The 12,832-nt window shown below is 46.3% G+C and overlaps 1 protein-coding gene across 2 annotated transcripts in view; it reads right to left on the bottom strand.

Annotated features, from left to right (window-relative positions):
• Positions 1-12,832, bottom strand: part of LOC8039910 (dual specificity protein phosphatase 8) — a 165,952-nt gene that overhangs the window by 41,054 nt on the left and 112,066 nt on the right. The gene's annotated exons all lie outside the window — the stretch shown is intronic.

Raw genomic sequence — 12,832 nt, 5'->3', positions numbered from 1 at the left:
TGCCTTTCTCGAAAAGCACCAGAAAAAATACTTTAGGTCAAGTACATACTTGGAGAATGTACTTTATGTAAAGTACAAGTTTTCTAAACCTACTTGAAGTAGTACTTTGATACGATGTAGTTAAAGCACTTTCCAACACTGACTTCACATAACACAGTTCAAAACACGAGCAGTATTATTTCAATTTACCACAAACTGCTCCCTCTGCACCTACCATGGTTTGGGAAGCAAATTTATTTCTGTATGTATTCTCGGATACTTTTTAGCCATTTTTGTATAAGTATCACGGGGATATGCCGTCACATCAAAGACATCGCGGTCAGTAACGGAAAGAACATGCATCGCTTAAATGCACACATGGATGTATGGGGTCTTTGCTGACGTCTCTGGACTCTGCCCAGCAGCTACTTTTTGGGACTGCGTGACGTCAGCAAAGCACCATGTGTCCGTGCGTTCATTTAAGCGACGCAAAATTTTTCCCTCACTTGCCCATGAACAAGGGACCGAACTGGTCTCGAAACATCAAGTTACTGTTTATTGAACTTTCTGTTAGAGTCCCTATTTTTTGTTTAAAAGTTGTAGCATAAGGAGCAATTTGATTGCAATGTGCTTGATGCATCACTGAAAAACCTTGAAAATGTGCGGCTCTTCATCACACGCACATTCACGGCAAAATGTTACAGCGAATTCATGGAAAAAACAACTGTTTAATAACTTCAGAAGAATGCTCCTAGGACTATGTTGCCACATAGGGGACACAAACATACTAGTTGTTCACTGACTGACCGAATATTTTCCGAGGTAAGAAACATAACCACAAAACGTCAGAAAAAGTTGCTGGCCAGCTAGAGCTAACAAGTTTTCAAATATTGTAAGCTGTTCTTGACAACTTTTTCACTCAAGCTCTCAATAGAGCTACACAATGTACTGGACATTTTAAAGATTGACTCCCTATGTCGCTGTATTCCGTTCCACTTTAAACACCAATGTGCAGCCAGAAAGAAGAAAACTCAGTTCCTCCTTTCCATAGAAGAAAGAGATGGACCCTCCTCCTTTCTGCAAAGAATAGTTCAGAGACCCACTGCTGTGGGGAGAGGAGGGAACTGGGAACCAGTCTTCTGCCTGGCAGAAGACTATTCCAGTGATGTGATTGGCCTAAGCCACTTCAGAGCACCTTTTCGAGCAGCCAAAGCAGCATTTTGGAGCAGGAAATGTGGCCTTTGGAGCAACCAAAACAGAGTTTTGGGGCAGCAAAAGCGGCTTTTGGGGCAGCCAAGACAGTGTTTAGGAACAACAAAAGTGGTTACCAAATATTCTTAGAAAAAAACAAAAAAACTTGTTTTCAGTGCTGCACAAACGAAGGGCGCTTTGTGTTGTGTTGTGTTCTGATGTGACGTCTTGTGACAGAACACACTGCTTGTGTTTTTAGTGCGGAGACATCCCACAAGTGTACAGTGCTGTAGGCGTTGCCGAGCAATTCCGAAAAATCGCTTGCCACCGTTTTACTGGTTCCCGAAGTGCCAGATTTTTGTCAAAAGTAAGCAAACGTAAAACAATGGATTGCAAGCGTCCCGGCTGGTGCCTCTGTCGGGCAATCATGTTCGCATGAATGTGAAGGCAACTTCGGCAGGCTTGCAGTTGCGCGTGCTTTGCCGCGCGAGCAGAGACAACGGCTGTTTGATCGAAACCAAAACCATGCCACTCCGCTCTGTTGCCGACTGATTTTCAAAATTGTATGCAAAATGTAACTTCAAGCACACAACAAAAAACAGTCCAACGGCACGTGCTTGCCAGGCCGGCAAAACAAGGTACAAGCTAAACACAAGGCCTTAGCTCACTTCTCTTCAACATTCTTTCGCGGCAGCTTTTTCACATACTAGGGTCAATCTCCAAAGAAAGCCCACCGAGAGAAACCTAGGTAATCAATACTTCGACACAGGAGTGTGAGTTAAAGAGAGACTTTTATAGTAACATATGCTTTAAACAAGAACAGGAATGTTGATGAACATGCGGCGGTACTTAGTTTCATTTTAGAAAGCGCCATATCTGCAGCAACGAGGGGACGGCAACACCCGATGTCGCGCGCCCACGGTGACTAGAAGGCAGGGACCAAATATAGTTTTCCCACGGCCGTTGCTTTCAGGAGCGAACGCTTCAGCTCACAAAGTAACACCCGCCGCACAAAAACATGCTTTCGTTTCACAGCATGACGGCATGGCTTGTACCCGGCAAGCTAGCGTCGGAGCGTCTGCACACACCCACGTCTATCGTAAAAAAAAAAAAAAAGAAAGACGCGAGACGAGATTTAAGAGACAACGAGAGCGTGAAACGCAAGACGGCAGGAAAACCATGCAGGACCGGATGGACAATTGATGCAGAGTACTTTGTGTCGGGCAGCCGCTTGCGCCACATGACACACGCATGCTCAATTACGATACTTAGTTTAGCTTCAATTTCGAAAGGCGACCGAAACAGTTTTTTTGGTGCAGGCTTGGTGCAGATTACCCTTATTTTGGTAAAATGTCGTAGGATGTAGCAGGGTTAACCCCTCGGCACAGTTTGGCACCATTGATGCAGCAATCACATCACTGAGATGAAAGATCACCAGCTGCTTCGCGCATGTCGAATTTTCTCTCGCGAGCATGCTCGCCAAGGCGGCCCACGATTCCCAGAGCTGCAACGATCTCTACAGGAGTGTGTGAAAACATGTTGGCAAAGCCACCGAGGATAACTTTCATTCGTTTGCGCCTGTTGATGCGGACCTTCCCCTTGTTGCTCCTATCACAGACGCTGCGATCGTAGACCTTGTGTGCGGCATGGGGTAAACACGAAACAATGTCGGAGAGGTACCTCATTAAATGCTGACGACTGCAGAGATGCGAAACATCCCACGGCTGCTTCGAAAGAAAGTGAAGTGCAGCAACGGTGACTATGTTTTTGCAATGCCTGGAGCAGTTCAACAAAAAATGATGCCCAGATGAAATTATTGGCAAACTCCACTTAATTATTTTTTTTACTCCTTGAAGCTGCTGCGAAATGCTCATAACCAAGGTTTGTTCGATTAAAGGAGCTGTGCAACAATTTCAGGGCTTCGCTTAAATAATTGTGGAAGTTGATGCCTGACACTTCTGAAGTTAACTACAGAAAACAGATTTTGTCTGGATACCCTACTTTTTATTTAAAAAAAAATGAAAAAGATCCAGGTTTTTGCCACCTCTCAATTTGTACATTGTCGTCCGGATCACGTGCGCAGTGGCGTCAATGGGGTAGGCGCGGGGCTTCGGTGAGGCTCTCTATCTAGAGCCATCAGTGAGCAGCGAGAACTCATCCGCTCGCGACCGCGTGACCACATGCTGGCGGGCGCAGCGCGAACTGTATGGTGAAAGAAGGAAAGTCTCATCCGGGTCCGGCCATACCCGTCCCGCCCTGTCCCCCTCCCCCTTTGGCTTCTGGCGGCTGTTCGCGCTAGCAGAGAGAGCTGACGGTTTTGTGGACGTAAAATAGATGGCGCCACTAAAACTCCGTATAATAACAGTTTTGTTGATGATACCAGGTTTTTGATGCATTTATATTTATGTTGGAACGACAAGGTTTATAAGAAAGTTACCTTTTATCAAGTAGGTATTTGCACAACTTGCTATCTTTCTACAAGATTCCCCATTGACGTCACGCCACATGTTTCTCATGGTCGCCGCTCGCGGCTGCAGGTCGGGGAATATTCAAATTTTTGCCTCGCTATTACGCGGCGGAATCGCAACATTTCGATGAAAGGAGGTGTGTTTTCTGCCATTTGTGACAAGGTGAACAATGTCAAAAGTAGAAGATGCCAATTCTTTCAACATTAAAATCGTTGCACAGCTCCTTTAGATATACGGTCAGAGTGTTCTGAAGTGTTTGCATCCACCTTCAAGGCTCCTGGCACCGTTTTTTAGGCTCTATTGACTATATCAAATTTTTTTGCTGTCCTGCTGAGTTTGTTACAAAGAGGGATTACTGTATGCGTGCTTGTGCAGAGCAAGCATCGTCCAGGGCATGATGCCTGGGCTTGTAACTCCAGCTTTGCCCGCGCATAAAGTGAAACAATCTATGGCTTCATAAAGCCTGGCTAAAGCAGAGCTGCACAGAGTTACACTTCGAAATGCAATTCCTGCCATTCGGAGATCATTTAAATGCATAGGAACTGCAAGATAGTCGAAATTAAGCCCATTTAAGTTACCAAAATGAAACTCAAACCACACTTGTTTCTTCATAAGCACTTGCCTTTGAGGACGATCTGATTTACGTCCATCTCTGTTCCTTCGGTAGCGCCACGGTAAACGTGCTCCACACATAGGCGTTCTTCGTTGCAAGAAAGACATGCTCAGCAATCGTGTACATGGTTTCTGCGCTGGCGCTAAACCCCCTCATCGCTTGTCCGTTGTTAGAACGACTGTTTGCTCGCAACACTGGACTAATGTAAAGAGAGTGATTTATTTTAGTTACGCCGTTATACACCATGCACAAAAACTTTTAACTATTTTCTGAGTTTCCAGCTTTTCAATGCCTAGTAAACTAATCCTTTCAGTCACGCATACAAATACAGCCACGTCCAAAGGTCGTGAAAGGGCCTCCGTGCAAGGAACGGGCTCACCAATCGTTGCCACGAACAGAGCAAGCAAAGGTCGCTCTCTTTCTGCCACATCCTCCATAGCAGCACCACTGTCGAACAAGCTAAAGCATGCCTAACTTCAGCACCAGTGAAGAACTTTCTTCACTGGTGCCGACATTCTTTGTTGACATTTAGGGACCACTTTTAATGCCAAGGCGGACACTAAACACACTAGTCAGAGACGTGTTCCAAACTTGCTGCAGCATTCGCTACAAAGCCAAGGGTATGTGCAATCCATAACTATGTTGAGCGACCCGGATCGGTGTCTTTGGAGTAATCAGGCTACGATGAACCCTACTCGCGGAGTAACGACGATGCCAAAGAATAGGAGGGAAAAGCATGCCTGGGTGGTTGTGGAGGGTGACGAGGAAAACGACCTTCCAGATTGAAACCATGCCTCTGATTCCAAGAAAAAGCGCAGCAATCCATTCCCCAGTCCTCGTACAATTGCGATCGACACGAGGCAAAGAGCTCGTCTAAAGGGGCATGGAAACTATATTTTAGCACTCGTTTCTTTGTTGCTTAACAGATGGTTGCTGGTAAGCATCGCTATAATTTCCGAGGCTGTCTTGAGCCGGCGTGCATGTTTAATGTCCCCAACGAGGCACACAAAATTCGAAATGTGAGGGAACTGCAATCAAGGCCATGACAAAATCAATGTAGAACATAAAGCATTCTGCTGGGGATGTGACGTGTACTACCTGCGTTTCACAACTATAAGCATTCCTTCGTTGAAAAGCACACGTGTTACGGAGGCTAACTCTCCAACAAATGAAAAATAGACAACTTTTGTTAGAGCACACTAACTGTCAGAAGTAATAGCCGTGGGTGTGAGGCACAATTTCTATAATCTGAATTTTTCTTATATGTCGTTTGCTTTGACACAGCTGTAGAAGTTTCGGCATTTATACGCCTTCCGCACATACATTGCATTAAATAAAATTCTAAAAATTTTTTCCACATTATATTAACCTCCGTTTCTTTTAAAAGAACAACGAATTGGCCACATTTTGATGTATCATATTGCTCCATACGCAAGATAATTAGAAAAATGAAAGCATTTGCATGGATCCTTTGAAAATTGCTACTTTCCCGTGGTCAGGAAAGGGTTAAGAACGCAATTTATGCCTCGTCAGATGTAAGGGTGTGCAAATATTACATTTCTCGGATATGAATATAGAAAATGAACCCCCCAATTTAGACCAAAAGATTAAAAATATTATTTGTGTTGCACCCACCGCTTCTGCAGTGTGGCATGTGCTCCGCATCTCCACTCCGCCATCTTTATCCCGCCACGCATGTGCTTCTGTTTGTGATGTTTTCGGTGTTTGGAAGCGCAGAAAAGAACGATTACGAGATAAAAGCTTTGGGAATCTAACCTTTCCATGCTTTTTTATGCTTGCCGCCTTCCACCCATGTGATAATGGCTGCCGAGAAATCGGATGCACAGGTTTCCGAACGTCGCCACCAGGCTTTGTGAGTGTTTCGTTCTGCTAAGTTGGCTTATGCAAACCCCACAACCTGGGAGCTGTGGCCAGGTGCTTTCAAACTGTCACTCATGCCTTAAAGTGCGGCAGATGTGCAACGGGCCGCGGATACGGTGTCGACGGGATCTGCGTAAGCTGCTGGACGAAGCGTGCGGTCCAAGGCGGGCTTACTGGTACACTGCACCTGCCTGATGTCAGCGTCGAAATGGACATCGGGACGAAAGAAATTACCAGCTTAGAAAAGGCGCTTACTGGATGGCTCAAAAGAGCACCTCTGGCCACTGCTGACGCCAATAAGACTCGAGCACCAAGGACATTGCAGGTTACAATGATCGAGACCGAAATAAAGGTGCTTGAGACCGTGGCTTGCGATCGCAAGTACGTCAATTTTTTTAGGCGCATCCAAAACTTTTGTTTTCATCCGTTGGCCGCGCATGAAAAATTAGCCCTAAAATCTGAAAAACAAGTGTGGACCTTACAAGCGTTTATACAATGCTTAGCCTCGAATGTAGAATCGAATATGGAATAGTCAAGGGCCAAAGCATTTATTCGCAACTTTATTTTCACATATTTTAACGCCAGAGAAAGTATTTAGAGCTCGCATCCTCTTTTCTGCCAGGGGCTTGGGTACAGTGTTCAAAGCCCGTCAGCGTAGGTGGACCGTTTCCTGTTATAGCGGCAGGAACCCCTTGATACTCTTTCATCAAAGCTGGCTTTGGACGGCCGACAGTGTTGTACCTGTCGGTACTTGGAGCGTTGGGTCGCATGATGTGCGCGCACTATTTATGCTGCCCCCCTTGCAAAGTATTTCTAAATGTCGCTCCTCCCTCTTTTCATTTTAGCGCCGTCCCCCTTTGTTTCTCTGTTTCGCAGACAGCTTACCGCAGTGGTTCTCATACGCCATCATACGGGTGGACAAAGTAGCGCAACACCCGACGCGCGATGGTATAGTAGTAAAATAACTTGAATCACGAGATAAATACTAGTCAGAAAGAAATAGGCAGCGAATTATAGGTTGAATTTACCGCCCTGCCATAACGCATATGGACAAGGGCTGATTGAATTTTATGGTGCTCTAGTTTGGAATGAAATACCTATTAATATAAAGTTGGAAAATAACTTTCTGCCTTTCTTAAAAAGATTCTTTCACGATTATGAAATGCAGTTACGCTAATTACTTTCTAGAACGTGATTTATTTTGTTGCTTTGTGCATTGCATGAGTCTATTGTGTTGTGCCACCTTTTTAAACCTATATTATGCTTGGACCCCGGACTAGCCTCAACGGCTATGGGTCCAAACAGTTGTTGTGTATTTTGAGAACAAATATGGAAATGAATGAATGAATGAATGAATGAAGGAGCGCTAAAGCCACCTAATACCAGTACCGTATCGCTGACTGGACGGACTGGGCACAACCGCCCAATAGGCGGTGCGGTAGCAGTTTTGATTAGCTTTGTTCATTGAAACCAAAGCAGAACTAGTGTTTTCAAGTGTGTTCTCAAATATTCCGTCTGTTTCGAATATTCGAAAATGCCGAAGACATAGTTAATGAATACCAATATTAGAATTTGTATTCTAATATTCGCCCACTTCTAGTAAGATGGCTTTGGCCAACTTTTTCTCTGCGCTCTCCAAGAGGCATTCTCCAAATAAATAAATACGTAGTACGCCTTTGTTGCTCGCTTAGTTAAAAAAACTACGAGCTTCATACAAACATGCTCAGAATAGTATGGCATTACGCCAGTTTAGAATTTGTTTATATCACAATTAATACGGTGGCAACAGCAACGTGATACACTAACATTCTGCATTTATAAATGCTCCGCCGTTTATTCACGCCAGAAAAAGGCAAACTGAAGTTAACTTTTCGCTTAAAAATAAGGTTGAGATTTCGCAAATGCAGTAGTGATTTCAATGAGGGTACCGTCTGGCCACGCACACTGGAATAACAAATCTTTGCCACTCGAGTTATGGTTCACATACTGTGGCATGCCTCACGAAGGTACTTCCCCGAACGAAGCATTTTACAAAAAGTATGGCGCGTAAAAGATGAAAAAAGGAACCACCAGCAGCACCTAGCTAAACAAATCCAGCGATGTGACCAGCATGCTAAGCATCCGCACAAGCTGCTTTGTCGTCTGCTCCCAACTCCAGCAGCACTCCAGCGACACGCAGCATCCCCTTGCACCAGCCACCACGGTTGTCGCTGAAATGGGCCGTGCTCCACCGGTGCATGACACGCTGCCCAGCCATTCTACTACACTCCCGCAGAAACAGCACCATGACGTGCATCTGTGGCCATACTTGTTTTGGCCTGGTCTAGCCGCTTTCCGGCTTAGTTGCATGCCGCGCTCGTTCTCTTTTTTCCCAACCGCATACACACTAGATGAGAGAGATAAGTGTGGATGGTTGCAATTTAAGCTTAGTCAGCATAATATTGAGGCTTTTTCATGCTACCAGAGTTACTAAACTTGTAGAGCACACATAAAATATTTTTAGAATTAACCGAATCCAAAACTTAAACTTCGAACTAGCGGACATTTTTTTTTTTTTTTTTTCAGTTACATGTATGAATGCCAGGTCCACAACCACGCTTCGAACAAACCAAAAATGAAAATAAAGCGTCTTTCAATCACCGAGAGTCGAAAGTGGTGCTTGGAGGTAACGGGTATGATGAGAACCTAATTCACGTGACATCTGAGATGCTTTCTGGACAGGTTCATTAGCCAATCTGTGGTCCTTGTAGGCAACACAAGGTACGGCCACCAGTTTCAAGAGGTGCCAGAAGAACTTCTACGATGCGTTTAACAGACCTCATGCATAGCTTGCAGGGCACTCCACGGCTCCAAAACCAAGGCTGGGAACAGGTTGTATACAACCGGCTCTAGCAGACGGTAAAGGCGACCTTGGAGGCGACGGAGGCAATGCAGGCGAGAGGGTGAGGGCAGGCAGGCAACTGCATTACCTCCTCTCTTATGGACATTGTGTTGTAGATGATGTCAGAGCCTACAGGACATTCCCATAATTCATTGCACGCTTTGCGCATGACCTTTTGAGATTTTCGCAAATGGTCTATTTTAGTGGCGTACTAACTCGTTTCTGAGTGGGTGGGTAAACCAGGCCCCCCCCCCAGGGCCGGGGAGCGGTGCCCTTTGTATCCCTTGGGAGTCGCCGGCCAGTGTTTGCCCTGCCCAGTGGCGGCTGTTTCAGGGGGGGGGGGGGCAGAACACATGCGCTGCCCCCCCCACTCTGAGAACTGGGGGGGGAAAGCGCCCCCCTTGCCCATGGTCTATTCTAAGCTTGCGTACCGTATTTGCACGAATATAACGCGACCACGAATATAACGCGAGGGCAGTTTTTGATGCCCCCAAAAAGAAAAAAAATATTATTACTATTATAACGCGAACCGATGCCGCGTCAATTTCTCGCACTCGGGGCATAGCAGAAGTGAAAAGTCAATGGAAATGGAAGAAATATCAGTTTAGGTTTTGACTGCACTCATCCTCACTGCTCAGGTCCTTCCGTTTACAATCCATTTGGCGACTACGCAGGTATGCAGCAGCACGGCACCTGCTTGTCTGGTAGTTCTTTTTTGTTCCGTGGGAGCTCCTCGGCAGCCCACAATCCAAACAAGGCGCGGAAGCAGAAGCACCAACACACAAACACCAGACCACTCTGGAGCAGAAACTAAACAATGCGCTGGCAGAAAAAAGACTGCTGAACCCGATACACGATCACACTTCTTGTTCTGGTCCCTCTTCGTAAACAAATGCCTCGTGTCGCATGATTGCGTAAACGCGGTCGGTGGTCTTGGCTTGGCTTGTGTTGATTTGACTTGGCCCGGCTTGGCTTGGCTCGAATTGGCCGGTGCCCGCATTCCCGCATGACGCGCGCGCGTGCAGCGTGCGCGCGTTGTAAAAACACAAAAGCGGTAAAAATGCTTTTTTATGTTTTCTATTCGTCCCTTCACGTGGCCCAATGGCTAGAAAATGCCCCTCCACACCCCCACTTCTTCTTCCATTGGATCTTTTGCATTGAGCCGGAGGGGTGACTTTCTCCTCTGGCTTTCACCAGACTCGCGCGCCTCGTGGCTGAACTCGATTCCGAATATAACGCGAGGTGTGTTTTGGAGCACGTAATTTCGGAAAAAAACTCGCGTTATATTCGTGCAAATACGGTAACTCCTCTGCAATAGTATCAAGGCTGCATTTCACACCCACTCCAAATAAATTACAACTTCTTTCGTAAAGCAAAAAGCAAATCTCGAGCTGAGAAATCTCAAACACTGCTGGCTTATAGTAATACTACTTGCGAGCTGCAAGTACAATAAATGAAATTTAATAAAGAAATGCTTGGGGAAGAGGGCAGAAATGGCTTGAGCAGAGCGTGGGTTCTCAAGCTGGATTCCTCCTTCCTCAGAGTCTGTTTTAGGCAGAGTGGTTAACCAGTACTTCTTTAGTAGATCCAAGCTGCACACTGATGCACAACTATGTGCCAAACACTTCCCGGTGTGTTCATTATTACAGTCTACGCTCGTTACAACGGATACAGTTACAACAGACTTTCAGACATAACATACCAATTTGTGGAGTTCGGTTGGTCCCCATTGATTGAACTTCGTTTATTGCGGATTCGGCTAATACATACATTCGGATATAATGTACCATTTTAGGAGACGTTTCCGTATATTTTCGCTTCGTTATTGCGGACTTCTTGACAGCTGACATTCTCTCATTTCGAAAATTGCTTGGCTTTTCGACGACGCAGCGATTGCGACGGCGGCCATTTTTCATACGCCTGGCGTGCGCTCCGTATGCCCTCTTTGATGTCGCAATGTTGAAAAAAACAGCTCAGTCACCCCAGCAGCCATACAGAGTTTTTGAACGGCGAGGGTGGCGAGGGTATAAGACTCTTACTCCAAAGTCAAATCGAGCAAACACCATTTCCATTTCACGCATGGAGAATAGAAGGGTAGGAGGGAACATGACGCCAGCTGCGCAGCCTCCACAAGCCATGCTCCCTTGACGCCTCGCCTCTTTCTCATTTTCCTCCTTACTCTCACCACATCACGTGACCGTAGCTAGCCTTTGTCTAGCCTTCGATCTGATAAAACCTACCGGACGGAGCGCGCGCAAGCCTGCAAGGAATCCTCCTACAATCAACCATCCATCTCGCACGTGACATGTCACGCGCACCAATTGCCAGAGAGATCTGCGGTCACGCTGGGCACAAATCGTTTAAACTTTTTATGACTAGGCTTCACCAATATTGCAACGAGCCCCCTCCTAGTACTTCTAACCTCCTTGGTTTCACCGATCTCCACATTTTCTGGCGTTTCAATAATCTTGCAACCCGCCCCGTACTCGAACGTCAGTGCGTTGGTCACGTCAGTTTTCAAAAGTGATTTCTGTTGTGACTACATCGGCTACATTGCCTCGTTCAACTATGTTATTTTTATCTGCCGACCGCCCACTCCCCTCTGTAATGCCTTCGGGCCCTGAGGGAATAATAAATGAAATGAAATGAAAGCGTGCGGAGCAATCGGCAGCCATTTTGGGCCACAACGACTTCTTGTGCAGCGATGGTTGGTTAAGCCGCTTTAAAGCGAGGCACGGGGTAACTTTCAAGTGCATTTCCGGAGGGTCGGACGGCGTTGACGATGGCGTTGATGACGGCGTTGTGGTGAACTGGAAAAACCAGTCTCTTCCGAGTCTGCTTGCGGGCTATGAACCGCGTAACATCTTCAACGCCGACGAAAGCGGACTCTACTACAAAGTGAGGCCAGGAAAGACCTACAGTCTCTCTGGGGAACCGTGCCACGGAGGGAAGAGATCTAAAGAGTGTGTGAGCGTTCTCTTCTCCTGCAACATGGACGGAACCGAAAAGACAAACCTGCTATTAATTGGCAAGGCTAAGCAAACCATGTGCTTGTGCAAGGTGCACATTCCCGTAGATTAGGCATCTAGCAAAAGCGCATGGATGACACGGGACATTTTTAATAAGTGGTTGCTGGATTTCGATGGCAAGATGAAGAAAGAGAAGAGGAAGGTGCTACCTTTCCTTGATAACTGCTCCAGCCACATGCAGGTTCCAAAGCTCCAGTCCACAAAGGTGGTGTACTTCCCGCCGTGCACAACATCGAAGCTACAACCCATTGACCAGGGCATCGTGCACTCCGTGAAATCGAGATACTGTATGCGGCTCGCCGAACGTTTGCTCTACAACATGCAGCAAAATATTTACTCTGTCATTGACCTCAAGTTTGCAGAGCAGGTTGTCTCTGCTGTGTGGGAACAAGTTGAAGCACGAGTCATCAAGAACTGTTTCCGGAAGGCTGGCTTCGACGACAGTGAAGAGCCCGTCCCTCTGGTAGACAATCCTGACGAGCCAGAGCCAGGGTTTTGGGGAGCTGTTAAGAAAGCTTTTGGTTCAGAAGACTTTTCGGATTACGTGAACGTTGATGCCGACGTTGTCAGCACGGAGCAACTAACAGATGAAGGAATAGTTGCTCAGGTGAGAGGAGTCTCTACTTGTGACCAAGAGGAGGGATAAAAGGGTGACGAAGAGGCTGTGACAATAAGAGTAACAACTGCTGAAGCCATGGATCATATCAACGCCCTCAACTGCTTCTCTGAGCAGAATGGGGCACCAAAGGAGGTGTTGCGTCTTGTGAAAATGGAGCAATGAATTCTGGCA

This window comes from Ixodes scapularis, unplaced genomic scaffold (genome assembly GCF_016920785.2).
Source record: "Ixodes scapularis isolate PalLabHiFi unplaced genomic scaffold, ASM1692078v2 PGA_scaffold4__175_contigs__length_147842914, whole genome shotgun sequence".
Taxonomy (NCBI): domain Eukaryota; kingdom Metazoa; phylum Arthropoda; class Arachnida; order Ixodida; family Ixodidae; genus Ixodes; species Ixodes scapularis.
This window is presented reverse-complemented; position numbering and strand designations above follow the sequence as displayed.